The 17,500-nt window shown below is 54.2% G+C and overlaps 2 non-coding genes and 1 pseudogene across 2 annotated transcripts; all 3 read right to left on the reverse strand.

The window, feature by feature from the left end:
* LOC144427448 (large subunit ribosomal RNA) overlaps positions 1-824 on the reverse strand; it is a 2,937-nt pseudogene extending 2,113 nt beyond the window's left edge.
* Positions 825-1,111: 287 nt separating this feature from the next.
* LOC144427457 (5.8S ribosomal RNA) lies at positions 1,112-1,265 on the reverse strand. The gene has a single exon (XR_013477987.1). It is a non-coding gene; the product is annotated as a 5.8S ribosomal RNA (ribosomal RNA).
* A 298-nt stretch (positions 1,266-1,563) lies between these two features.
* Positions 1,564-3,373, reverse strand: LOC144427474 (small subunit ribosomal RNA). Its single transcript, XR_013478004.1, has one exon. It is a non-coding gene; the product is annotated as a small subunit ribosomal RNA (ribosomal RNA).
* Positions 3,374-17,500: the final 14,127 nt, after the last annotated feature.

Consider the following 17,500-nt stretch of genomic DNA (forward strand, 5'->3'; position numbering starts at 1 on the left):
GGGTCGGGAGGGTGGCCGACGTGGCCACGGACCCCGAGCGCGTCGACGGCGCGCCACCGAAGCGGCAGCCCGCCGAACACCGGCACTGCGTACAGTGCAGGCGAACGACAAGCCAGCCGAACGGCGACTGCCGCACACAGAGAGCGCGCGGCATCCTTTCCTCGATCCGCCGCCGGGCCGCACCGCCCGCGCGCTGTAACACCCCCGCCGGAGCGGAGGCCACCTTCGCGCGGGGACTTGGACCGACGGCAAACCGGTCGTGACCCGCGCCGGTCGCTAGTGCGCTGAGACGGTGCGCGAGCCGACTCGGCAGCGGCGCCTTAAGCGTCCGCGAACCGAGACGGCGCGCCCCCGCACCCAACTGAAAGCGAGCCGGCGACCTGACGGGCCCTCCCGTTTGCCTCTCAACGGTTTCACGTACTCTTGAACTCTCTCTTCAAAGTGCTTTTCAACTTTCCCTCACGGTACTTGTCCGCTATCGGTCTCGCGACCGTATTTAGTCTTAGGTGGAGTTTACCACCCGCTTTGGGCTGCATTCCCAAACAACCCGACTCCGAGAAGACCCGAAGCGGCCAAGGCAAGCGCCCCTATGGGCCTAACACCCGCCGTGGAACGAGGCCTCGATCAGAAGGACACCGGCGCTCGCCGTCAGTCGCACTGGGACTTCCGTACGTCACAACTCGGCGCGCTCAAAAAGCGCGCAGATTCGACGCTGGACTCTTCCCGGTTCACTCGCCGTTACTCAGGGAATCCCTGTTGGTTTCTTTTCCTCCGCTTAATAATATGCTTAAATTCAGCGGGTGCTCTCGCCTGAACTCAGGTCGTATGTGTCAAGCGGGCCGCTTCTTACACGGCCCGCTGGCATCGCAAGTCGTCGCCGCCGGCGCCGACCGAGCACGTACCGTCGCCGCCTTGGCCCACGTCGGTCTTGATCTCGTGACCGGACCGACCGACCTGGACCCGCCCCTTGAACGTAGTTGAACACGTCAAGGGGCCGGCGGTGTACGGGACACGCGGTCGCGCCGAGAAAGCTCGGCGACCGCTTCAACTTGGGGCGACGCCCGGCCGTCTTCGCAGAGGCCAGGCGACGGCCCTCGGGTGAGGACGAACGCGACCCTGAGGCAGACGCGGTCCCGGGATTGACCCGAGACCGCAATTCGCGTTCAGAAGGTCGACGTTCAATGTGTTCTGCAATTCACATTACTTCTCGCACTTGGCTGCGTCCTTCATCGACTCGCGAGCCGAGTGATCCACCGTTAAGAGTCGTCCTCGACGTTTTGCCCGGCGCCGAAGCGCGCGGACGTCACACTGTGGGATCGACCACAAAACCACCACCGACAACAACTGCACAAAAACACCAACAAACGGCGCCGAGCGACCGCCGGGCTGGGCCGGCGGCACATCGAGCGCGGTGCCCAGAAGCCACCATCGCACTCGGCTGCCTTGCTATGCCAACGTGTTACGCGTGTCGCACGGGGCGGAACCCCGATTGACGGCCGCCCTCTCGGCGGCACCCAAAGACAATTAAGTGCGCGGTCGGCCGGGGCCTACCACCACTTTCGGTAATGATCCTTCCGCAGGTTCACCTACGGAAACCTTGTTACGACTTTTACTTCCTCTAAATGATCAAGTTTGATCGTCTTCTCGACACGCCGACGCGGCCGTTGCCAGCCGCGACGGGGCCGATCCAAGGATCTCACTAAACCATTCAATCGGTAGTAGCGACGGGCGGTGTGTACAAAGGGCAGGGACGTAATCAACGCAAGTTGATGACTTGCGCTTACTGGGAATTCCTCGTTCAAGGGAAACAATTGCAAGTCCCTATCCCAATCACGAATGAGGTTCAACGGGTTACCCGGACCTCTCGGCCTAGGTTAGACACTCGCTGCTTCACTCAGTGTAGCGCGCGTGCGGCCCCGGACATCTAAGGGCATCACAGACCTGTTATTGCTCAATCTCGTGTGGCTAAACGCCACTAGTCCCTCTAAGAAGTTAGACGCCGACCGAGAAGGTCGCGTAACTATTTAGCATGCCAGAGTCTCGTTCGTTATCGGAATTAACCAGACAAATCGCTCCACCAACTAAGAACGGCCATGCACCACCACCCACAGAATCAAGAAAGAGCTCTCAATCTGTCAATCCTACCTGTGTCCGGGCCGGGTGAGTTTCCCCGTGTTGAGTCAAATTAAGCCGCAGGCTCCACTCCTGGTGGTGCCCTTCCGTCAATTCCTTTAAGTTTCAGCTTTGCAACCATACTTCCCCCGGAACCCAAAGACTTTGGTTTCCCGGAAGCTGCCGGAAAGGTCGTCATGGTAACGCCTCCCGATCGCTAGTTGGCATCGTTTATAGTCAGAACTAGGACGGTATCTGATCGTCTTCGAACCTCTGACTTTCGCTCTTGATTAAAGAAAACATTCTTGGCGAATGCTTTCGCAGTAGTTCGTCTTCCGCCGATCCAAGAATTTCACCTCTAACGGCAGAGTACGGACGCCCCCGTCTGTCCCTCTTAATCATTACCTCGTGCTCCGAAAACCAACAAAATAGAACCAAGGTCCTATTCCATTATTCCATGCAACACTATGCAGGCGAACAGCCTGCTTTGAACACTCTAATTTTTTCAAAGTAAACTTATCGGCCACCGCCGACACTCAGTCAAGAGCACCGACGGAGAACCGAAGGTGAGGCGAACGCAACCAGTGACACGCCTTGCGACGGACCGGCGGCGCTCGCCCAAAATCCAACTACGAGCTTTTCAACCGCAACAACTTTAGCATACACTGTTGGAGCTGGAATTACCGCGGCTGCTGGCACCAGACTTGCCCTCCAATGGATACTCGTTAAGAGTTTTAGGATGTACTCATTCCAATTACAGGGCCTCGTTAGAGTCCTGTATTGTTATTTTTCGTCACTACCTCCCCGTGTCGGGAATGGATAATTTGCGCGCCTGCTGCCTTCCTTGGATGTGGTAGCCGTTTCTCAGGCTCCCTCTCCGGAATCGAACCCTGATTCCCCGTTACCCGTTATCACAAAGGTAGGCACGTAGCGTACCTTCGACAGTTGATAGGGCAGACACTTGAATGATACGTCGTCGGTGCAGAGACCGCACGATCCGCGTGGTTATCCAGAGTCATCAAACGTCACAGGACGAACCCGGTCGGTTTTGGTCTGATAAAAGCGCGCCTCCCGAAGTCGGCGCTTAATGCATGTATTAGCTCTAGAATTACCACAGTTATCCACTTCGCTCACGAGACCAAATAAACCAAGACTGATTTAATGAGCCATTCGCAGTTTCGCTTTACGAGAACTCGTACTTGCACCTGCATGGCTTAATCTTTGAGACAAGCATATCACTACTGGCAGGATCAACCAGATAGCTGCGACAGCTGCGCTCGGCCCTTGCTGGGCCGCCCGGCGCGTGCTCGTCGCATTCGTTTAATCCTGCCAAAACGCTTAAGACCGAGGCGATCGCCTGCGGCCGTACTCAGCTTCGACAGTCGCTGGCCGCGACGACCACGCTCTCGCCGGCAGTGCCAGGCGGAGCGATTTGCGTTTTTTCTTTGCTCGCCCTCTCTCGGGCTCGATCCATTCAGTTTCGCACAAACAAGAGCTCTGCCGACCGCCTGCAGCGGTGCCTAAAACCCGGTCATAACAATGCGACCGTTCTGCTAGGTCGACAAGCGCTCAAGCCAGACGCTCGATCGAACGCCCCCTACATATTAGTCGAGACAACGGCTCGCTCATTAGCATCGCGTTTGTACTTTAACTTTTTTCGGCTCGGCTTCTTTCGACGCCGATGCCGGCGACGCAGCACTCTCTCGCCCGCCAGCCACCAAGAGATGTGTGCGCTCCGACCGGCCCCGCACGCCGCTCTTTCTTGGCTCATTCGAGTTTACTGTCTTTCGCTCTAACATGCCTTACCTAGGGTTAGGTTAGTATGCTTGCACGTTTGTACTTTAACTTTTTTCGGCTCGGCTTCTTTCTTGGCTCATTCGAGTTTACTGTCTTTCGCTCTAACATGCCTTACCTAGGGTTAGGTTAGTATGCTTGCACGTTTGTACTTTAACTTTTTTCGGCTCGGCTTCTTTCGACGCCGATGCCGGCGACGCAGCACTCTCTCGCCCGTCAGCCACCGAGAGATGTGTGCGCTCCGACCGGCCCCGCACGCCGCTCTTTCTTGGCTCATTCGAGTTTACTGTCTTTCGCTCTAACATGACTTACCTAGGGTTAGGTTAGTATGCTTGCACGTTTGTACTTTAACTTTTTTCGGCTCGGCTTCTTTCTTGGCTCATTCGAGTTTACTGTCTTTCGCTCTAACATGCCTTACCTAGGGTTAGGTTAGTATGCTTGCACGTTTGTACTTTAACTTTTTTCGGCTCGGCTTCTTTCGACGCCGATGCCGGCGACGCAGCACTCTCTCGCCCGCCAGCCACCGAGAGATGTGTGCGCTCCGACCGGCCCCGCACGCCGCTCTTTCTTGGCTCATTCGAGTTTACTGTCCTTCGCTCTAACATGCCTTACCTAGGGTTAGGTTAGTATGCTTGCACGTTTGTACTTTAACTTTTTTCGGCTCGGCTTCTTTCGACGCCGATGCCGGCGACGCAGCACTCTCTCGCCCGCCAGCCACCGAGAGATGTGTGGGCTCCGACCGGCCCCGCACGCCGCTCTTTCTTGGCTCATTCGAGTTTACTGTCTTTCGCTCTAACATGCCTTACCTAGGGTTAGGTTAGTATGCTTGCACGTTTGTACTTTAACTTTTTTCGGCTCGGCTTCTTTCGACGCCAATGCCGGCGACGCAGCACTCTCTCGCCCGCCAGCCACCGAGAGATGTGTGCGCTCCGACCGGCCCCGCACGCCGCTCTTTCTTGGCTCATTCGAGTTTACTGTCTTTCGCTCTAACATGCCTTACCTAGGGTTAGGTTAGTATGCTTGCACGTTTGAACTTTAACTTTTTTCGGCTCGGCTTCTTTCTTGGCTCATTCGAGTTTACTGTCTTTCGCTCTAACATGCCTTACCTAGGGTTAGGTTAGTATGCTTGCACGTTTGTACTTTAACTTTTTTCGGCTCGGCTTCTTTCTTGGCTCACTCGAGTTTACTGTCTTTCGCTCTAACATGCCTTACCTAGGGTTAGGTTAGTATGCTTGCACGTTTGTACTTTAACTTTTTTCGGCTCGGCTTCTTTCGACGCCGATGCCGGCGACGCAGCACTCTCTCGCCCGCCAGCCACCGAGAGATGTGTGGGCTCCGACCGGCCCCGCACGCCGCTCTTTCTTGGCTCATTCGAGTTTACTGTCATTCGCTCTAACATGCCTTACCTAGGGTTAGGTTAGTATGCTTGCACGTTTGTACTTTAACTTTTTTCGGCTCGGCTTCTTTCGACGCCGATGCCGGCGACGCAGCACTCTCTCGCCCGTCAGCCACCGAGAGATGTGTGCGCTCCGACCGGCCCCGCACGCCGCTCTTTCTTGGCTCATTCGAGTTTACTGTCTTTCGCTCTAACATGACTTACCTAGGGTTAGGTTAGTATGCTTGCACGTTTGTACTTTAACTTTTTTCGGCTCGGCTTCTTTCTTGGCTCATTCGAGTTTACTGTCTTTCGCTCTAACATGCCTTACCTAGGGTTAGGTTAGTATGCTTGCACGTTTGTACTTTAACTTTTTTCGGCTCGGCTTCTTTCGACGCCGATGCCGGCGACGCAGCACTCTCTCGCCCGCCAGCCACCGAGAGATGTGTGCGCTCCGACCGGCCCCGCACGCCGCTCTTTCTTGGCTCATTCGAGTTTACTGTCCTTCGCTCTAACATGCCTTACCTAGGGTTAGGTTAGTATGCTTGCACGTTTGTACTTTAACTTTTTTCGGCTCGGCTTCTTTCGACGCCGATGCCGGCGACGCAGCACTCTCTCGCCCGCCAGCCACCGAGAGATGTGTGGGCTCCGACCGGCCCCGCACGCCGCTCTTTCTTGGCTCATTCGAGTTTACTGTCTTTCGCTCTAACATGCCTTACCTAGGGTTAGGTTAGTATGCTTGCACGTTTGTACTTTAACTTTTTTCGGCTCGGCTTCTTTCGACGCCGATGCCGGCGACGCAGCACTCTCTCGCCCGCCAGCCACCGAGAGATGTGTGCGCTCCGACCGGCCCCGCACGCCGCTCTTTCTTGGCTCATTCGAGTTTACTGTCTTTCGCTCTAACATGCCTTACCTAGGGTTAGGTTAGTATGCTTGCACGTTTGAACTTTAACTTTTTTCGGCTCGGCTTCTTTCTTGGCTCATTCGAGTTTACTGTCTTTCGCTCTAACATGCCTTACCTAGGGTTAGGTTAGTATGCTTGCACGTTTGTACTTTAACTTTTTTCGGCTCGGCTTCTTTCTTGGCTCACTCGAGTTTACTGTCTTTCGCTCTAACATGCCTTACCTAGGGTTAGGTTAGTATGCTTGCACGTTTGTACTTTAACTTTTTTCGGCTCGGCTTCTTTCGACGCCGATGCCGGCGACGCAGCACTCTCTCGCCCGCCAGCCACCGAGAGATGTGTGCGCTCCGACCGGCCCCGCACGCCGCTCTTTCTTGGCTCATTCGAGTTTACTGTCCTTCGCTCTAACATGCCTTACCTAGGGTTAGGTTAGTATGCTTGCACGTTTGTACTTTAACTTTTTTCGGCTCGGCTTCTTTCGACGCCGATGCCGGCGACGCAGCACTCTCTCGCCCGCCAGCCACCGAGAGATGTGTGCGCTCCGACCGGCCCCGCACGCCGCTCTTTCTTGGCTCATTCGAGTTTACTGTCTTTCGCTCTAACATGCCTTACCTAGGGTTAGGTTAGTATGCTTGCACGTTTGTACTTTAACTTTTTTCGGCTCGGCTTCTTTCGACGCCGATGCCGGCGACGCAGCACTCTCTCGCCCGCCAGCCACCGAGAGATGTGTGCGCTCCGACCGGCCCCGCACGCCGCTCTTTCTTGGCTCATTCGAGTTTACTGTCTTTCGCTCTAACATGCCTTACCTAGGGTTAGGTTAGTATGCTTGCACGTTTGTACTTTAACTTTTTTCGGCTCGGCTTCTTTCGACGCCGATGCCGGCGACGCAGCACTCTCTCGCCCGCCAGCCACCGAGAGATGTGTGCGCTCCGACCGGCCCCGCACGCCGCTCTTTCTTGGCTCATTCGAGTTTACTGTCTTTCGCTCTAACATGCCTTACCTAGGGTTAGGTTAGTATGCTTGCACGTTTGTACTTTAACTTTTTTCGGCTCGGCTTCTTTCGACGCCGATGCCGGCGACGCAGCACTCTCTCGCCCGCCAGCCACCGAGAGATGTGTGCGCTCCGACCGGCCCCGCACGCCGCTCTTTCTTGGCTCATTCGAGTTTACTGTCTTTCGCTCTAACATGCCTTACCTAGGGTTAGGTTAGTATGCTTGCACGTTTGTACTTTAACTTTTTTCGGCTCGGCTTCTTTCGACGCCGATGCCGGCGACGCAGCACTCTCTCGCCCGCCAGCCACCGAGAGATGTGTGCGCTCCGACCGGCCCCGCACGCCGCTCTTTCTTGGCTCATTCGAGTTTACTGTCCTTCGCTCTAACATGCCTTACCTAGGGTTAGGTTAGTATGCTTGCACGTTTGTACTTTAACTTTTTTCGGCTCGGCTTCTTTCGACGCCGATGCCGGCGACGCAGCACTCTCTCGCCCGCCAGCCACCGAGAGATGTGTGCGCTCCGACCGGCCCCGCACGCCGCTCTTTCTTGGCTCATTCGAGTTTACTGTCTTTCGCTCTAACATGCCTTACCTAGGGTTAGGTTAGTATGCTTGCACGTTTGTACTTTAACTTTTTTCGGCTCGGCTTCTTTCGACGCCGATGCCGGCGACGCAGCACTCTCTCGCCCGCCAGCCACCGAGAGATGTGTGCGCTCCGACCGGCCCCGCACGCCGCTCTTTCTTGGCTCATTCGAGTTTACTGTCTTTCGCTCTAACATGCCTTACCTAGGGTTAGGTTAGTATGCTTGCACGTTTGTACTTTAACTTTTTTCGGCTCGGCTTCTTTCGACGCCGATGCCGGCGACGCAGCACTCTCTCGCCCGCCAGCCACCGAGAGATGTGTGCGCTCCGACCGGCCCCGCACGCCGCTCTTTCTTGGCTCATTCGAGTTTACTGTCTTTCGCTCTAACATGCCTTACCTAGGGTTAGGTTAGTATGCTTGCACGTTTGTACTTTAACTTTTTTCGGCTCGGCTTCTTTCGACGCCGATGCCGGCGACGCAGCACTCTCTCGCCCGCCAGCCACCGAGAGATGTGTGCGCTCCGACCGGCCCCGCACGCCGCTCTTTCTTGGCTCATTCGAGTTTACTGTCTTTCGCTCTAACATGCCTTACCTAGGGTTAGGTTAGTATGCTTGCACGTTTGTACTTTAACTTTTTTCGGCTCGGCTTCTTTCTTGGCTCATTCGAGTTTACTGTCTTTCGCTCTAACATGCCTTACCTAGGGTTAGGTTAGTATGCTTGCACGTTTGTACTTTAACTTTTTTCGGCTCGGCTTCTTTCTTGGCTCTTTCGAGTTTACTGTCTTTCGCTCTAACATGCCTTACCTAGGGTTAGGTTAGTATGCTTGCACGTTTGTACTTTTAACTTTTTTCGGCTCGGCTTCTTTCGACGCCGATGCCGGCGACGCAGCACTCTCTCGCCCGCCAGCCACCGAGAGATGTGTGCGCTCCGACCGGCCCCGCACGCCGCTCTTTCTTGGCTCATTCGAGTTTACTGTCTTTCGCTCTAACATGCCTTACCTAGGGTTAGGTTAGTATGCTTGCACGTTTGTACTTTAACTTTTTTCGGCTCGGCTTCTTTCGACGCCGATGCCGGCGACGCAGCACTCTCTCGCCCGCCAGCCACCGAGAGATGTGTGCGCTCCGACCGGCCCCGCACGCCGCTCTTTCTTGGCTCATTCGAGTTTACTGTCTTTCGCTCTAACATGCCTTACCTAGGGTTAGGTTAGTATGCTTGCACGTTTGTACTTTAACTTTTTTCGGCTCGGCTTCTTTCTTGGCTCATTCGAGTTTACTGTCTTTCGCTCTAACATGCCTTACCTAGGGTTAGGTTAGTATGCTTGCACGTTTGTACTTTAACTTTTTTCGGCTCGGCTTCTTTCGACGCCGATGCCGGCGACGCAGCACTCTCTCGCCCGTCAGCCACCGAGAGATGTGTGCGCTCCGACCGGCCCCGCACGCCGCTCTTTCTTGGCTCATTCGAGTTTACTGTCTTTCGCTCTAACATGCCTTACCTAGGGTTAGGTTAGTATGCTTGCACGTTTGTACTTTAACTTTTTTCGGCTCGGCTTCTTTCTTGGCTCATTCGAGTTTACTGTCTTTCGCTCTAACATGCCTTACCTAGGGTTAGGTTAGTATGCTTGCACGTTTGTACTTTAACTTTTTTCGGCTCGGCTTCTTTCTTGGCTCATTCGAGTTTACTGTCTTTCGCTCTAACATGCCTTACCTAGGGTTAGGTTAGTATGCTTGCACGTTTGTACTTTAACTTTTTTCGGCTCGGCTTCTTTCGACGCCGATGCCGGCGACGCAGCACTCTCTCGCCCGCCAGCCACCGAGAGATGTGTGCGCTCCGACCGGCCCCGCACGCCGCTCTTTCTTGGCTCATTCGAGTTTACTGTCTTTCGCTCTAACATGCCTTACCTAGGGTTAGGTTAGTATGCTTGCACGTTTGTACTTTAACTTTTTTCGGCTCGGCTTCTTTCTTGGCTCATTCGAGTTTACTGTCTTTCGCTCTAACATGCCTTACCTAGGGTTAGGTTAGTATGCTTGCACGTTTGTACTTTAACTTTTTTCGGCTCGGCTTCTTTCGACGCCGATGCCGGCGACGCAGCACTCTCTCGCCCGCCAGCCACCGAGAGATGTGTGCGCTCCGACCGGCCCCGCACGCCGCTCTTTCTTGGCTCATTCGAGTTTACTGTCTTTCGCTCTAACATGCCTTACCTAGGGTTAGGTTAGTATGCTTGCACGTTTGTACTTTAACTTTTTTCGGCTCGGCTTCTTTCTTGGCTCATTCGAGTTTACTGTCTTTCGCTCTAACATGCCTTACCTAGGGTTAGGTTAGTATGCTTGCACGTTTGTACTTTAACTTTTTTCGGCTCGGCTTCTTTCGACGCCGATGCCGGCGACGCAGCACTCTCTCGCCCGCCAGCCACCGAGAGATGTGTGCGCTCCGACCGGCCCCGCACGCCGCTCTTTCTTGGCTCATTCGAGTTTACTGTCTTTCGCTCTAACATGCCTTACCTAGGGTTAGGTTAGTATGCTTGCACGTTTGTACTTTAACTTTTTTCGGCTCGGCTTCTTTCTTGGCTCATTCGAGTTTACTGTCTTTCGCTCTAACATGCCTTACCTAGGGTTAGGTTAGTATGCTTGCACGTTTGTACTTTAACTTTTTTCGGCTCGGTTTCTTTCGACGCCGATGCCGGCGACGCAGCACTCTCTCGCCCGCCAGCCACCGAGAGATGTGTGCGCTCCGACCGGCCCCGCACGCCGCTCTTTCTTGGCTCATTCGAGTTTACTGTCTTTCGCTCTAACATGCCTTACCTAGGGTTAGGTTAGTATGCTTGCACGTTTGTACTTTAACTTTTTTCGGCTCGGCTTCTTTCTTGGCTCATTCGAGTTTACTGTCTTTCGCTCTAACATGCCTTACCTAGGGTTAGGTTAGTATGCTTGCACGTTTGTACTTTAACTTTTTTCGGCTCGGCTCCTTTCTTGGCTCATTCGAGTTTACTGTCTTTCGCTCTAACATGCCTTACCTAGGGTTAGGTTAGTATGCTTGCACGTTTGTACTTTAACTTTTTTCGGCTCGGCTTCTTTCGACGCCGATGCCGGCGACGCAGCACTCTCTCGCCCGCCAGCCACCGAGAGATGTGTGCGCTCCGACCGGCCCCGCACGCCGCTCTTTCTTGGCTCATTCGAGTTTACTGTCCTTCGCTCTAACATGCCTTACCTAGGGTTAGGTTAGTATGCTTGCACGTTTGTACTTTAACTTTTTTCGGCTCGGCTTCTTTCGACGCCGATGCCGGCGACGCAGCACTCTCTCGCCCGCCAGCCACCGAGAGATGTGTGCGCTCCGACCGGCCCCGCACGCCGCTCTTTCTTGGCTCATTCGAGTTTACTGTCTTTCGCTCTAACATGCCTTACCTAGGGTTAGGTTAGTATGCTTGCACGTTTGTACTTTAACTTTTTTCGGCTCGGCTTCTTTCTTGGCTCATTCGAGTTTACTGTCTTTCGCTCTAACATGCCTTACCTAGGGTTAGGTTAGTATGCTTGCACGTTTGTACTTTAACTTTTTTCGGCTCGGCTTCTTTCGACGCCGATGCCGGCGACGCAGCACTCTCTCGCCCGTCAGCCACCGAGAGATGTGTGCGCTCCGACCGGCCCCGCACGCCGCTCTTTCTTGGCTCATTCGAGTTTACTGTCTTTCGCTCTAACATGCCTTACCTAGGGTTAGGTTAGTATGCTTGCACGTTTGTACTTTAACTTTTTTCGGCTCGGCTTCTTTCGACGCCGATGCCGGCGACGCAGCACTCTCTCGCCCGCCAGCCACCGAGAGATGTGTGCGCTCCGACCGGCCCCGCACGCCGCTCTTTCTTGGCTCATTCGAGTTTACTGTCTTTCGCCCTAACATGCCTTACCTAGGGTTAGGTTAGTATGCTTGCACGTTTGTACTTTAACTTTTTTCGGCTCGGCTCCTTTCTTGGCTCATTCGAGTTTACTGTCTTTCGCTCTAACATGCCTTACCTAGGGTTAGGTTAGTATGCTTGCACGTTTGTACTTTAACTTTTTTCGGCTCGGCTTCTTTCTTGGCTCATTCGAGTTTACTGTCTTTCGCTCTAACATGCCTTACCTAGGGTTAGGTTAGTATGCTTGCACGTTTGTACTTTAACTTTTTTCGGCTCGGCTTCTTTCGACGCCGATGCCGGCGACGCAGCACTCTCTCGCCCGCCAGCCACCGAGAGATGTGTGCGCTCCGACCGGCCCCGCACGCCGCTCTTTCTTGGCTCATTCGAGTTTACTGTCCTTCGCTCTAACATGCCTTACCTAGGGTTAGGTTAGTATGCTTGCACGTTTGTACTTTAACTTTTTTCGGCTCGGCTTCTTTCGACGCCGATGCCGGCGACGCAGCACTCTCTCGCCCGCCAGCCACCGAGAGATGTGTGCGCTCCGACCGGCCCCGCACGCCGCTCTTTCTTGGCTCATTCGAGTTTACTGTCTTTCGCTCTAACATGCCTTACCTAGGGTTAGGTTAGTATGCTTGCACGTTTGTACTTTAACTTTTTTCGGCTCGGCTTCTTTCGACGCCGATGCCGGCGACGCAGCACTCTCTCGCCCGCCAGCCACCGAGAGATGTGTGCACTCCGACCGGCCCCGCACGCCGCTCTTTCTTGGCTCATTCGAGTTTACTGTCTTTCGCTCTAACATGCCTTACCTAGGGTTAGGTTAGTATGCTTGCACGTTTGTACTTTAACTTTTTTCGGCTCGGCTTCTTTCGACGCCGATGCCGGCGACGCAGCACTCTCTCGCCCGCCAGCCACCGAGAGATGTGTGCGCTCCGACCGGCCCCGCACGCCGCTCTTTCTTGGCTCATTCGAGTTTACTGTCTTTCGCTCTAACATGCCTTACCTAGGGTTAGGTTAGTATGCTTGCACGTTTGTACTTTAACTTTTTTCGGCTCGGCTTCTTTCTTGGCTCATTCGAGTTTACTGTCTTTCGCTCTAACATGTCTTACCTAGGGTTAGGTTAGTATGCTTGCACGTTTGTACTTTAACTTTTTTCGGCTCGGCTTCTTTCTTGGCTCATTCGAGTTTACTGTCTTTCGCTCTAACATGCCTTACCTAGGGTTAGGTTAGTATGCTTGCACGTTTGTACTTTAACTTTTTTCGGCTCGGCTTCTTTCGACGCCGATGCCGGCGACGCAGCACTCTCTCGCCCGCCAGCCACCGAGAGATGTGTGCGCTCCGACCGGCCCCGCACGCCGCTCTTTCTTGGCTCATACGAGTTTACTGTCCTTCGCTCTAACATGCCTTACCTAGGGTTAGGTTAGTATGCTTGCACGTTTGTACTTTAACTTTTTTCGGCTCGGCTTCTTTCGACGCCGATGCCGGCGACGCAGCACTCTCTCGCCCGCCAGCCACCGAGAGATGTGTGCGCTCCGACCGGCCCCGCACGCCGCTCTTTCTTGGCTCATTCGAGTTTACTGTCTTTCGCTCTAACATGCCTTACCTAGGGTTAGGTTAGTATGCTTGCACGTTTGTACTTTAACTTTTTTCGGCTCGGCTTCTTTCGACGCCGATGCCGGCGACGCAGCACTCTCTCGCCCGCCAGCCACCGAGAGATGTGTGCGCTCCGACCGGCCCCGCACGCCGCTCTTTCTTGGCTCATTCGAGTTTACTGTCTTTCGCTCTAACATGCCTTACCTAGGGTTAGGTTAGTATGCTTGCACGTTTGTACTTTAACTTTTTTCGGCTCGGCTTCTTTCGACGCCGATGCCGGCGACGCAGCACTCTCTCGCCCGCCAGCCACCGAGAGATGTGTGCGCTCCGACCGGCCCCGCACGCCGCTCTTTCTTGGCTCATTCGAGTTTACTGTCTTTCGCTCTAACATGCCTTACCTAGGGTTAGGTTAGTATGCTTGCACGTTTGTACTTTAACTTTTTTCGGCTCGGCTTCTTTCGACGCCGATGCCGGCGACGCAGCACTCTCTCGCCCGCCAGCCACCGAGAGATGTGTGCGCTCCGACCGGCCCCGCACGCCGCTCTTTCTTGGCTCATTCGAGTTTACTGTCTTTCGCTCTAACATGCCTTACCTAGGGTTAGGTTAGTATGCTTGCACGTTTGTACTTTAACTTTTTTCGGCTCGGCTTCTTTCGACGCCGATGCCGGCGACGCAGCACTCTCTCGCCCGCCAGCCACCGAGAGATGTGTGCGCACCGACCGGCCCCGCACGCTGCTCTTTCTTGGCTCATTCGAGTTTACTGTCTTTCGCTCTAACATGCCTTACCTAGGGTTAGGTTAGTATGCTTGCACGTTTGTACTTTAATTTTTTTCGGCTCGGCTTCTTTCGACGCCGATGCCGGCGACGCAGCACTCTCTCGCCCGCCAGCCACCGAGAGATGTGTGCGCTCCGACCGGCCCCGCACGCCGCTCTTTCTTGGCTCATTCGAGTTTACTGTCTTTCGCTCTAACATGCCTTACCTAGGGTTAGGTTAGTATGCTTGCACGTTTGTCCTTTAACTTTTTTCGGCTCGGCTTCTTTCGACGCCGATGCCGGCGACGCAGCACTCTCTCGCCCGCCAGCCACCGAGAGATGTGTGCGCACCGACCGGCCCCGCACGCCGCTCTTTCTTGGCTCATTCGAGTTTACTGTCTTTCGCTCTAACATGCCTTACCTAGGGTTAGGTTAGTATGCTTGCACGTTTGTACTTTAACTTTTTTCGGCTCGGCTTCTTTCGACGCCGATGCCGGCGACGCAGCACTCTCTCGCCCGCCAGCCACCGAGAGATGTGTGCGCTCCGACCGGCCCCGCACGCCGCTCTTTCTTGGCTCATTCGAGTTTACTGTCTTTCGCTCTAACATGCCTTACCTAGGGTTAGGTTAGTATGCTTGCACGTTTGTACTTTAACTTTTTTCGGCTCGGCTTCTTTCGACGCCGATGCCGGCGACGCAGCACTCTCTCGCCCGCCAGCCACCAAGAGATGTGTGCGCTCCGACCGGCCCCGCACGCCGCTCTTTCTTGGCTCATTCGAGTTTACTGTCTTTCGCTCTAACATGCCTTACCTAGGGTTAGGTTAGTATGCTTGCACGTTTGTCCTTTAACTTTTTTCGGCTCGGCTTCTTTCTTGGCTCATTCGAGTTTACTGTCTTTCGCTCTAACATGCCTTACCTAGGGTTAGGTTAGTATGCTTGCCCGTTTGTACTTTAACTTTTTTCGGCTCGGCTTCTTTCGACGCCGATGCCGGCGACGCAGCACTCTCTCGCCCGCCAGCCACCGAGAGATGTGTGCGCTCCGACCGGCCCCGCACGCCGCTCTTTCTTGGCTCATTCGAGTTTACTGTCTTTCGCTCTAACATGCCTCACCTAGGGTTAGGTTAGTATGCTTGCACGTTTGTACTTTAACTTTTTTCGGCTCGGCTTCTTTCGACGCCGATGCCGGCGACGCAGCACTCTCTCGCCCGCCAGCCACCGAGAGATGTGTGCGCTCCGACCGGCCCCGCACGCCGCTCTTTCTTGGCTCATTCGAGTTTACTGTCTTTCGCTCTAACATGCCTTACCTAGGGTTAGGTTAGTATGCTTGCACGTTTGTACTTTAACTTTTTTCGGCTTGGCTTCTTTCGACGCCGATGCCGGCGACGCAGCACTCTCTCGCCCGCCAGCCACCAAGAGATGTGTGCGCTCCGACCGGCCCCGCACGCCGCTCTTTCTTGGCTCATTCGAGTTTACTGTCTTTCGCTCTAACATGCCTTACCTAGGGTTAGGTTAGTATGCTTGCACGTTTGTCCTTTAACTTTTTTCGGCTCGGCTTCTTTCTTGGCTCATTCGAGTTTACTGTCTTTTGCTCTAACATGCCTTACCTAGGGTTAGGTTAGTATGCTTGCACGTTTGTACTTTAACTTTTTTCGGCTCGGCTTCTTTCGACGCCGATGCCGGCGACGCAGCACTCTCTCGCCCGCCAGCCACCGAGAGATGTGTGCGCTCCGACCGGCCCCGCACGCCGCTCTTTCTTGGCTCATTCGAGTTTACTGTCTTTCGCTCTAACATGCCTCACCTAGGGTTAGGTTAGTATGCTTGCACGTTTGTACTTTAACTTTTTTCGGCTCGGCTTCTTTCGACGCCGATGCCGGCGACGCAGCACTCTCTCGCCCGCCAGCCACCGAGAGATGTGTGCGCACCGACCGGCCCCGCACGCCGCTCTTTCTTGGCTCATTCGAGTTTACTGTCTTTCGCTCTAACATGCCTCACCTAGGGTTAGGTTAGTATGCTTGCACGTTTGTACTTTAACTTTTTTCGGCTCGGCTTCTTTCGACGCCGATGCCGGCGACGCAGCACTCTCTCGCCCGCCAGCCACCGAGAGATGTGTGCGCTCCGACCGGCCCCGCACGCCGCTCTTTCTTGGCTCATTCGAGTTTACTGTCTTTCGCTCTAACATGCCTTACCTAGGGTTAGGTTAGTATGCTTGCACGTTTGTACTTTAACTTTTTTCGGCTCGGCTTCTTTCGACGCCGATGCCGGCGACGCAGCACTCTCTCGCCCGCCAGCCACCAAGAGATGTGTGCGCTCCGACCGGCCCCGCACGCCGCTCTTTCTTGGCTCATTCGAGTTTACTGTCTTTCGCTCTAACATGCCTTACCTAGGGTTAGGTTAGTATGCTTGCACGTTTGTCCTTTAACTTTTTTCGGCTCGGCTTCTTTCTTGGCTCATTCGAGTTTACTGTCTTTCGCTCTAACATGCCTTACCTAGGGTTAGGTTAGTATGCTTGCACGTTTGTACTTTAACTTTTTTCGGCTCGGCTTCTTTCGACGCCGATGCCGGCGACGCAGCACTCTCTCGCCCGCCAGCCACCGAGAGATGTGTGCGCTCCGACCGGCCCCGCACGCCGCTCTTTCTTGGCTCATTCGAGTTTACTGTCTTTCGCTCTAACATGCCTCACCTAGGGTTAGGTTAGTATGCTTGCACGTTTGTACTTTAACTTTTTTCGGCTCGGCTTCTTTCGACGCCGATGCCGGCGACGCAGCACTCTCTCGCCCGCCAGCCACCAAGAGATGTGTGCGCTCCGACCGGCCCCGCACGCCGCTCTTTCTTGGCTCATTCGAGTTTACTGTCTTTCGCTCTAACATGCCTTACCTAGGGTTAGGTTAGTATGCTTGCACGTTTGTACTTTAACTTTTTTCGGCTCGGCTTCTTTCTTGGCTCATTCGAGTTTACTGTCTTTCGCTCTAACATGCCTTACCTAGGGTTAGGTTAGTATGCTTGCACGTTTGTACTTTAACTTTTTTCGGCTCGGCTTCTTTCGACGCCGATGCCGGCGACGCAGCACTCTCTCGCCCGCCAGCCACCGAGAGATGTGTGCGCTCCGACCGGCCCCGCACGCCGCTCTTTCTTGGCTCATTCGAGTTTACTGTCTTTCGCTCTAACATGCCTTACCTAGGGTTAGGTTAGTATGCTTGCACGTTTGTACTTTAACTTTTTTCGGCTCGGCTTCTTTCGACGCCGATGCCGGCGACGCAGCACTCTCTCGCCCGCCAGCCACCGAGAGATGTGTGCGCTCCGACCGGCCCCGCACGCCGCTCTTTCTTGGCTCATTCGAGTTTACTGTCTTTCGCTCTAACATGCCTTACCTAGGGTTAGGTTAGTATGCTTGCACGTTTGTCCTTTAACTTTTTTCGGCTCGGCTTCTTTCTTGGCTCATTCGAGTTTACTGTCTTTCGCTCTAACATGCCTTACCTAGGGTTAGGTTAGTATGCTTGCACGTTTGTACTTTAACTTTTTTCGG

The sequence above is a fragment of the Styela clava genome, chromosome 9 (genome assembly GCF_964204865.1).
Source record: "Styela clava chromosome 9, kaStyClav1.hap1.2, whole genome shotgun sequence".
NCBI classification, from domain to species: Eukaryota; Metazoa; Chordata; class Ascidiacea; order Stolidobranchia; family Styelidae; genus Styela; species Styela clava.